This window comes from Orcinus orca, chromosome 4, assembly GCF_937001465.1.
Source record: "Orcinus orca chromosome 4, mOrcOrc1.1, whole genome shotgun sequence".
In the NCBI taxonomy this organism is placed as follows: Eukaryota; Metazoa; Chordata; class Mammalia; order Artiodactyla; family Delphinidae; genus Orcinus; species Orcinus orca.
This window is the reverse complement of record NC_064562.1, coordinates 22,452,302-22,461,861: the sequence shown is the minus strand read 5'-3', so window position 1 is coordinate 22,461,861 and position 9,560 is coordinate 22,452,302. Positions and strand designations below refer to the sequence as shown.

The 9,560-nt window shown below is 44.6% G+C and overlaps 1 pseudogene; it reads left to right on the top strand.

Annotated features, from left to right (window-relative positions):
- Positions 1 to 6,577: 6,577 nt before the first annotated feature.
- Positions 6,578 to 9,302, top strand: LOC101285895 (transmembrane 9 superfamily member 1-like; annotated as a pseudogene).
- The last annotated feature ends 258 nt before the right edge of the window (positions 9,303 to 9,560 follow it).

Here is a 9,560-nt window from a genome sequence, read left to right as displayed (position 1 = left end):
AGGGGACACGGGTTTGTGCCCCGGTCCGGGAAGATCCCACATGCCGCGGAGCGGCTGGGCCCGTGAGCCATGGCCGCTGAGCCTGCGCGACCGGAGCCTGTGCTCCACAACGGGAGAGGCCACAGCAGTGAGAGGCCCGCATACCGCAAAAAAAAAAAAAAAAAAAAAAGTCTATTGAAGGTATTTGTTGGTGTAGGGGAGCAAAATTCACCACCCCCAAAATTTCTCTTTGGCATTATTTTGAGCTGAACACAATCAAGGCCCAAAAGACTCAGGAAGAACCTTTGATCTTCCCCCTAACTGCCTAAAGGATGGAGATAGAGGACCGGTTCCTGGAAGGGAGCCTTCACCATAGGTAAATATTGTATGAACTAGGTGTGCAGACAGGGAGGAACATGGCAAGGTCTGTTTGTTAAAATTCCTCTCCATGTCTTGTTATCTCTGCATGGCCCAGCAAACATTTGTTCACCAAACATTTGCTTTTCCATCTCCATGTCAATTTCCTTCCTCCCCCTTTGAGATCCCAAACCACCACTCCCAACATCCTCTTTTGTCTTTAACTGAGGATGGTCTTTAAGGTGAGGGTTTCGGTCGTTTTGGTGAGTTACTCACTTCTGGGTCTCTCCCTTGTATGCATGTTATTAAACTTTTGTTTGATTTTCTCCTGTTCATCCACCTCATGTCAAATTAATTCTTAGACCAGCCAAAGGAACCTAGAAGCGTAGAGGAAAATTTCTTCCTCCCTGACATATACCTCTTATAGGAAGTCCTCCGAGCCTCCATCTGCTGTCTCTGGGTAATGTATCTATTTCTGTATGGACGTGCATGTGTTTCTGTGTGGCTCTCCGTGCATCCGCGTTTAGGTATACCAGCAAAGTCTTGTGCTTTACTTCACAAGCCCAGTGAGGCCATTCACCTCACTGTTTTAGCACATCGCCCAGCGAGGATGCATCCTTATACATATCTGGGTGTTGAGAGTATATACACATATTTGCTATCACAAGTCCTCCGGGGACACTTGGAGGACTGCTGGCTCCCCTGAAGTGAGAATCTGCTTAAACCAGATGACAGGCGAGTCAAGGGGGAATCTAGAAGACTAGGCCCTGCTCGGACCCCGGAGAATCTGTTATTTGCTGAGCCAGGAGAAAAGAAAGGAATGAGTTAATGTGAGTGCTGGCAAGTCTCAGAAGAGTATTTTGCTCACAAAAACTGAAAATAGCATGTCAAAGTAGGACATTTGAGCCTTATGGAAAAGAATTAAAGAGTATTTTGTAGCAAAATGCTGTTAGGAAGGTAGGGAATCTCTACAGACCCATGTGGGTCTGTAGCACTATGGATCCAAAGGGTCATTTTTAGCTCATGAAACATAATAAAGTTAATTTCCTAAAAATGAAGATTTCCCCCACCCGCCTTTGTTATACGGGTGTTCTTAGTCACAGTCTACCATGTGACCAGTAGGACAACAAATTATTTTCTTTAAGCAGCGGTGCTGTGGAACTCTCACAGACACTAGAGCTCCCAATAATTTTCCTGTGAGATCTGGGAAATCGTGTCAACAGAGCAGCAGGGAAAGAATGAGAAGCTGCGGTTACCTTGAATGTTCTGGACTTAGGACCTCAGAGGTCAAGGTATTGGGCTTCCTGAAACACCACCGCCAGCCCTGCCCTTCCTTCCCTCCTCCCTCTGAGACTGGGCTTTGCATTCTCAAGAGTGCTGAATGCGTCTTGAATTGAACCTTTCCTTAAAAAAAAAAAAAACCCTAAAAACATTTTCATCACCATGTATGAATTGCCTCTCACGACATAGTCATGTTACATCAGAGCTACTGCTTATCCACATGGTGCTTGCAGACACATTGGAAAAGGCATCCCTTACACTTTATCTTCATCTATTAAAAAAGTTGTCTTAACATACTGATTTTTTAAAAAAATAAGACCCTTTTGCGCCAGCTGCAGGAAAATTATCTGTGATGTCTAGGATGTGAATGGAGCCCTTTTAGAGTTAAAACCACAGGCCTGAAAACCAAACAATTTGATTCAAACTCTAGCTCTGCCTCTTCCAGCATATTGCTGAACTTTTCTGAGCACTAGGTTTCTCCTGTTTGTAAAATGGGGATAATATACCTGACAGTCAAGCTCGTTATGGGGATTAAATGAAATGCTGTGTATAAAGCACTTAGTATGATGCTCACCAAACAGTATGGGTTGGGTACTTCCCTGGTGGTGCAGTGGTTAAGAATCCGCCTGCCAGTGCAGGGGACACGGGTTCGGGCCCTGGTCCGGGAAGATCCCACATGCCACGGAACAACTAACCCCGGGCACCATAACTACTGAGCCTGAGCTCTAGAGCCCGTGAGCCACAACCACTGAGCCCGCGCGCCTAGAGCCCGTGCTCCGCAACAAGAAAAGCCACCGCAATGAGAAGCCCGCACGCCACAAGGAAGAGTAACCCTCGCTCACCGCAACTAGAGAAAGCCCACACAGCAGCGAAGACCCAACGCAGCCAAAAATAAATAAATAAACTTATTTTAAAAATAACAAAACAGTATGGGTTGTACGAAAAGGACAGGAACACACATATTAACAGCACACATGGTGTTAATTAAAAATAGGATATCAGGGGGAAACTTAAAAGCATAGAAGTAACGAGTGTTGGTGGGTCTCTGAGGTCCCATCGTGCCCCAGAGAGGTGTGTGGGACTCAGCATACGAGGCAGACACATCATGGAAAGATCCCAGGAGAGGTGTTCCATGCCTTTAGTGCTCTACACACATTTAGAGAAAGAAGCACGGGAACATCTAGGTAATTCTGTAGTAATGGAGCTTCCTGAGCCATGAAACAGACAGCCATGTTAGAACAGGGAAGCTCCCAGGCTCCGCCTCCAGCATCAGGCTCTTCCTCCCTTTTTAAAAAAAATTTATTTATTTTATTTATTTATTTTTGTCTGTGTTCGGTCTTCGCTGCTGCATGCGGGCTTTCTCTAGTTCCAGTGAGCAGGGGCTACTCTTCCTGGCAGTGTGCGGGCTTCTCACTGTGGTGGCTTCTCTTGTTATGGAGCACGGGCTCTAGGCATGCAGGCTTCAGTAGTTGTGGCACGCGGGCTCAGTAGTTGCAGCTCGCGGGCTCTAGAGCGCAGGCTCAGTAGTTGTGGCTCACAGGCTTAGTTGCTCCACGGCATGTGGTATCTTCCCAGACCAGGGCTCGAACCCATATCCCCTGCATTGGCAGGCAGATTGTTAACCACCGTGCCACCAGGGAAGTCCCAGGCTCTTTCTTCCTTAGTTAACTCTGACCAACTGAGCTGGCTTCTTGCTACAAAAAGGGGAGGAAATGAGCTGCCACGGCCATGTGATTTTCTTTCCTCTGAAAGCATCACACAAGAAAACATGTGAGGAATCAAGCATTTGCTGCCCATGGCAAGGGTTGAACTCAGCTTTTCCAGTTTCTAAGGCCAGAGAGCTTTCCACTTCGCCGTATTGCTTCCACTAACAAGTCAGCCTAGAAATCATTCAGAGTGTAATTGAAACTAATTCCAAATCTCTTAGAGTCATAAATTGAAAAGGACATGAGAGATAATATAATTCAATCCGACATTTGCAGACAAAAGTGAGACTCAAAATGGGCATTTATTAGGTTACCAGTATGAAGTGGCAGAGTCAGGCTTGAACCTTCATCTTCCAAATCCCATTTCCTCCTAAACTGCAATAAAGTGCAATGTAAACTTGTTTAGCACACAAGTCACATAGATCCTATTAAAAAGGGCTTTGTGGCTTTAATGTACAAAGTTTGAGGAAAAGACAACAGCTTCCAGAGTAAACTGAGAGAGTAGCAGAGCCAAAGATGATTGATTCATTTTGTTCAAACCCTTGGAACCTCCTAAATAAGAAAGGAAAGCTAGATAATTTAGCAAATAATGATCAAGAGAACACTACTTATTAACATCTATGAGATGTAGTCAAAGATTTATTCAGAGGAAAAGTCATAATCTTAAAACCTTTTTAGCTTAAGAATGAATATGAAGGAAGCGACTATTCAAGAAGACTAAAAAAAGAATAACTTTTAAAATCTAAGGAAAATAGAATTTAAAATGAAAGCAGAATATGATGATGTTGAAAACAAAGTCAGTGGAATTGATTGTTGGGAGACAGTGCTCCCATGGGTGGCTTGCATTTCTGCACATCTCAGGAGCAGACACACTGACTACTTTTGTCCTAGACTTATCTTTTCAAGGAGGTTTGTGTAGCAAACAGCTTGGGAAGCTAGAGAGAGTGCCCCTACCTGGAGCCAAGGGCAGGCATTCTTACTTTCCTTATGAAAGAGTTGAGTCTGCTAAGCTTAGGATTCGGATTCCTCTCCTCCAACCTACTACGTGAGAAAGCATCACGCGGCCTCCATGGCAAGGACCTGTGGGAAGTGGCAAAAATGCTGATACTCTAGCTGTCTTGGACCTGGGAGGCTTGCATGCTCTACCAACAGACTAACTAACCTGTTAGCTTGCAAATAGGATAAAATCTCAGACCCTTTGCAGGTCTTCATATCGATAAAGAAATCCAGAGCTGGTTCATCACAGAAAGGAGAAAACAGCTACAATAATAAATAATCCACTAAGTTAGTCTAATCAAGGAAAAAGGGGAAAAATACAAATAAAGTTAGGAATTAGAAACTGGATTAACACACATATATAGGAAACTATAATTCTCTTTTTTTTTAACTTTATTTATTGAGATGTATTTGACATATAACATCATATTAGTTTCAGGTGTAAAATAATGATAATGACTTGATATTTGTATGTAAGAAATTAAAATTCTTGTAAAAGAATCATTTGTACAAATATGTATTCCTATTTTCAAAGTCTGAGTGAAATGGATCGTTTTTGAGGAAAATATAAAATATCAAAATTCATTCAAAAAGGAGCAGGAAACTTAAACAGGCCCATCTCATACCAGAAATTGAGAAGCCAAAGCCAAAGTCTTGGTCTACTTAGCAGATCAGCCATGTTCTCCCAGGACTTGTCTGCTTGCCTTTTCCTGGCCATCGATCAAAGGTGGATACCTCAGCCGGCAAGGCCGGTGTGTGTCTCTGGCTGGAGTTGAAAGTGGAGGTGAAATCTGCCAGTCTTGACTCCAAACATTACGATGTGATAAAATGACCTAACAAGTCACACTTTTTTCACTGGAGAAAGGGGTGGGGGGGAGGGAATAATTTTTATTAAATAATATACACACATATTTCTTATGAACCCTATCCTTTAAATCTTATGCCATTTTCTTTATTTATAAAATAATACCTTTGCCCTGGAAATGCCGGCTCAGAAGTGACTGATTTTGATTGGACAAGGACAGTAAGATCACCAGAAAGAGTCTTTGGGTGCATGTCAGTGCCTTTCTTGGGTTCAATCTGCTACCATGTACGATGGCCCTTGCCCGGACACTCCACTCACTACAATAAAGCAGTGGTTCTCCAACCCGCAGCATCAGCATTACCCAAAAACTTGTTAGAAATGCACTTTCTCAAGCCCCATCCCAGATCTACTGATTCACAAACTCTGGGGGTGGTACCCAGGAGTCTGTGTTTCAACAAGCCCCTCCCCTCTGGGTGATTCTGATGCACAGACAAGTTTGAGAAGTGCTGTAATAGACCTCATTCAAGTCATCAAATTTAGCATCTATCAGAGCCCACTTCCTGTTGGTTGCATCAAAACGACTCAGAAGGAAAAAATTCCACTCTTTTGCAGCCCCCCTCTCGCTATAAATAGTGAACACTTGCTTACCAGCAGCTGGAGTTCCGGCCCATCCTTGTCGGAGCTCTCCATCTCCGTCAGACAGCTGCTGCAGAATACCAATAGCCAAAAGAACAAGGATATTCAGCTGTGCTGGGGGAAAATACGACCATCTTTTAGGTCTTGCCCAATAAAGTCACAAAGCAGATTTGCAGTAGAAGTTTAGGAAAGGAAGGGTTGCCCCACTTTTTTTTTTTTAATGAGCAAAGTTAAGATGGAACTAATACACAGCTACAGACCCTACTCCTAACTACATGTGAGATTTAAAGAGACAGCAAGATCTAATGCTGAGGCAACAAAACTGAAAGGACCAGAAACCTGAATCCTTTCCCTGTCTCGGTTACTAATTCACCACCTGACCTTGGGAACATTACTTAAGCTTTTAATTCTTTACTATTCCTGTCTGTGAAATATGAGCGATAATAATCCCTCCTCCCCCCATCACAGATTGATGGGGAGATTCATTTCAACCTCCAGAAAAGAAGTTTTTAAGAGAAAAGAGCCACAGGCAGAGATGGCCCTAAGGTACCTCAGGCCAGTCTCACCCACGTCCTCCCAAACTCAGGGAGAAACTGGGGAAGAGCTAGGATTTTAAAGACTCCCTAGCTCATGCACATGAATAACCTGAGCTTCTAACCCAGCACTGACACCCGCAAGAAGGAAGACGGGGCCACTCCAGCCCTTGGCTTGTGTCTGATTGGGAGGGTGGGGAGAGGTGTAGGGTGTCTTTTTTTTTTTTTTGGTTTTCAAAGCACCTTTATGGGAAATGATCTGATTTGATTCTAACTACAGCCTCATGTGGCAGGCAGAGCAGGTACTAGTATTTGCATTTGGTTGATGAAGAAACATACTTGCTCAGAAGTAACTTCAAGATTACATGGATAGTGGATTGCAGAGTTGATATCAGAACCCAGGGCTCCTGACTCGAAGCTTCTCTGTCGGTAATAAGGTCCCAACTATCACTCCTACGTAGTCATTTTCTTCCATTCCTACCTCTCGGCTTTTTTAACTGGCTCCTGTACACTCTACCTAATTTTCCCTGTCATGCTTTTTTCTTCAGCAATTTCTATCTTAGGGCACTTTTCCTTAGTCTACTCCAGACCTTCCTACACCTTTTCCCTCTTTTTCTAGGCCTTCATCCTGTCAAGTCATACTTGCTCATTTCGGAGAATCTCAACATACTAGGCTCTAACCAGTGGTTCTCAACAGGGGGCTTTTTCTTTTTTTTTAATATTTATTTATTTATTTGGCTGCACCGGGTCTTAGTTGTGGCTCGCAGTATCTTAAATTGTGGCATGCAGGATCTAGTTCCCTGACCAGGGATCGAACGTGGGCCCCGTGCATTGGGAGCAAGGGGTCTTAGCCACTGGATCACCGGGACAGTCCCTCAACAGGGGCTTTTGTCTCTCAGAGACATTTGGAGATATGTCTGGAGATATTTTTGATTGTCACCACTGGGGGACGCTACTGACATCTAGTAAGAAGCCAGGGATGGCGCATCGTACAAGGCATAGGACAGCGTCACAACAAGGAATTATCCAGCCCAAAATTTCATTAGTGCTGAGGGTGAAACCCTGCTCTAATCCAATGCCTGGGGAAGCCTTGTCTGACTCCTGGCTTGCTCTTTGTAGGTGGAACGGCTGCGCCAGGCCATAAAGGAACTATACTATTTTGAATTTGTGGTGGACAACTTGCCAATCTGTGGCTTTGTGGGCTACGTGGAGGAGAGTGGCTTCCTGTCTCACAGCCACAAGGCAGGACTCTGGACCCATTTAGACTTCCACCTAGAATTCCACAGAGACTGGATTATATGTGCCAGAGTCTCAGGGCGGGACGTCAAGCCCCCCAGTTTAGATGGGTTACGACCTCATAAGTTCCTAGGCCTCACCCACACCTACAGCGTGCGCTGGTCTGAGACGTCAGGTGAGCATTGGAGTGACAGGTGCGTGGCGACGATGGCGGTTTCTTTCCCCAAACACTGGAAATCCAATGGTAGTCCATCATCAATCCCATGGTGCTTGTGCTTTTACTGGTGGGTTTCGTGGCTGTCATTCTCATGAGTGTGCTTCGAAAAGACCTGGCTCGGTACAACTTGGATGAAGAGCCAACCTCTGGAGGTTCTGGTGATGACTTTGACCAAGGTGACAATGGCTAGGAAATGATCTATACAGATGTCTTCCACTTCCCTCCATATCGTGGTCTGCTCTGTGCTGTGCTTGGTGTGGGTGCCCAGTTCCTGGCCCTTGGCACTGGTGAGGTGATAAAAAATTAATCAGGGATTTCTCTCAAGGGGTAGAACTAAGTAGGTGGTTTGTTCAGAAAAAGATCTGCAGATCTTCTCTTCTGTCCAAGGTGAGGGGCAGACCTAAGGGGTGGATGGCTCTAGCAAGGATGTGTATATTCTATTGTGGGTTTTCTAGACAACAGAACTGGGGGATATTGTTTGGATGGAAGCCCTGGGTCTGGGAGAAAGCGGGCTAGCTGATTCCTCTGAAATTGCCAGAAGAGGGTTGGGTGAAACCTGACACAGGCTTTCCACTACCACCCTGCAGGCATTATTGTCATGGCACTGCTGGGCATGTTCAGTGTGCACCATCCTGGGGCCATTAACTCAGCAGCCATCTTGTATGCCCTGACTTGCTGCATCTCTAGCTACATGTCCAGCCACTTCTACTGGCAGATCAGAGGCCAGTGTTGGGTGTGGAACATCATTCTCACCACCAGTCTCTTCTTCGGTGAGGACAGCCCTTTCCCTGGTGGGCCAATTTAGGAACTTAGAACACATCATGGAACCTGCTTCCTCATCCTGGATCTGCCAGTTCGAGGCTGTGCTGACCCGCAGATGACTGAGCACCGGTTGCGAAGGTGCCTTTTCTTAATTGAAGTATAGTTGATTTACAATGTTGTGTTAGTTTCAGGTGTACAGCAAAGGGATTCAGATATACATATATATATAATATTCTTTATAATATTTTTATAATATATATATTTATAATTTATATATATATTCTTTTTCAGATTCTTTTCCACTACAAGATATTCAATATAGTTCACTGTGCTATACTGTAGGTCCTTGTTGTTTATCGATTTTATGCATATAGTAGTTTGTATCTGCTAATACCAAACTCCTAATTTATCCCTCCCCACCCTTCCCCTTTGGTAACCATAAGTTTGTTTTCTATGTCTGTGAGTCTATTTCTGTTTTGTAAGTTCATCTGTATCATTATTTTAGATTCCACATATAAGTGATATCAGATGATGTTTGTGGAGGGTGATTTTCATGATTCTCTCTTATCCCATGGCCACCCTGATCAAATGTTTAGAGCCCAAAATAGGGTTAACTGCCTCACAAATGAAAGGTACCTATAGAGAAACTAGGTGGGTTTTTCTAAATCAGAGGGTAAAGATTACATCCCACGTCACCGCCTGGACAATCTCTCCCCCAGCACAAGCCCTTCTAAGAGGTCTGTGCTCCGCCCCACCTCCTTCCATCGGGAGCTTCCTCAGAACCTGTCTTTTCTGTACTCTTTCTTTATGCATTCTTTTTTTAAAAAATAAATAAATATTTATTTATTTATTGTTGTCTGTGTTGGGTCTTCGTTGCTGCGCGCGGACGTCCTCTAGTTGCAGCGAGCAGGGGCCACTCTTCGTTGCGGTGTGCGGGCTTCTCATTGCGGTGGCTTCTCTTGTTGCGGCGCACAGGCTTCAGTAGTTCTGGCTCACGGGCTCTAGAGCACAGGCTCAGTAGTTGTGGCGCCTGGGGTTAGTTGCTCCGCGGC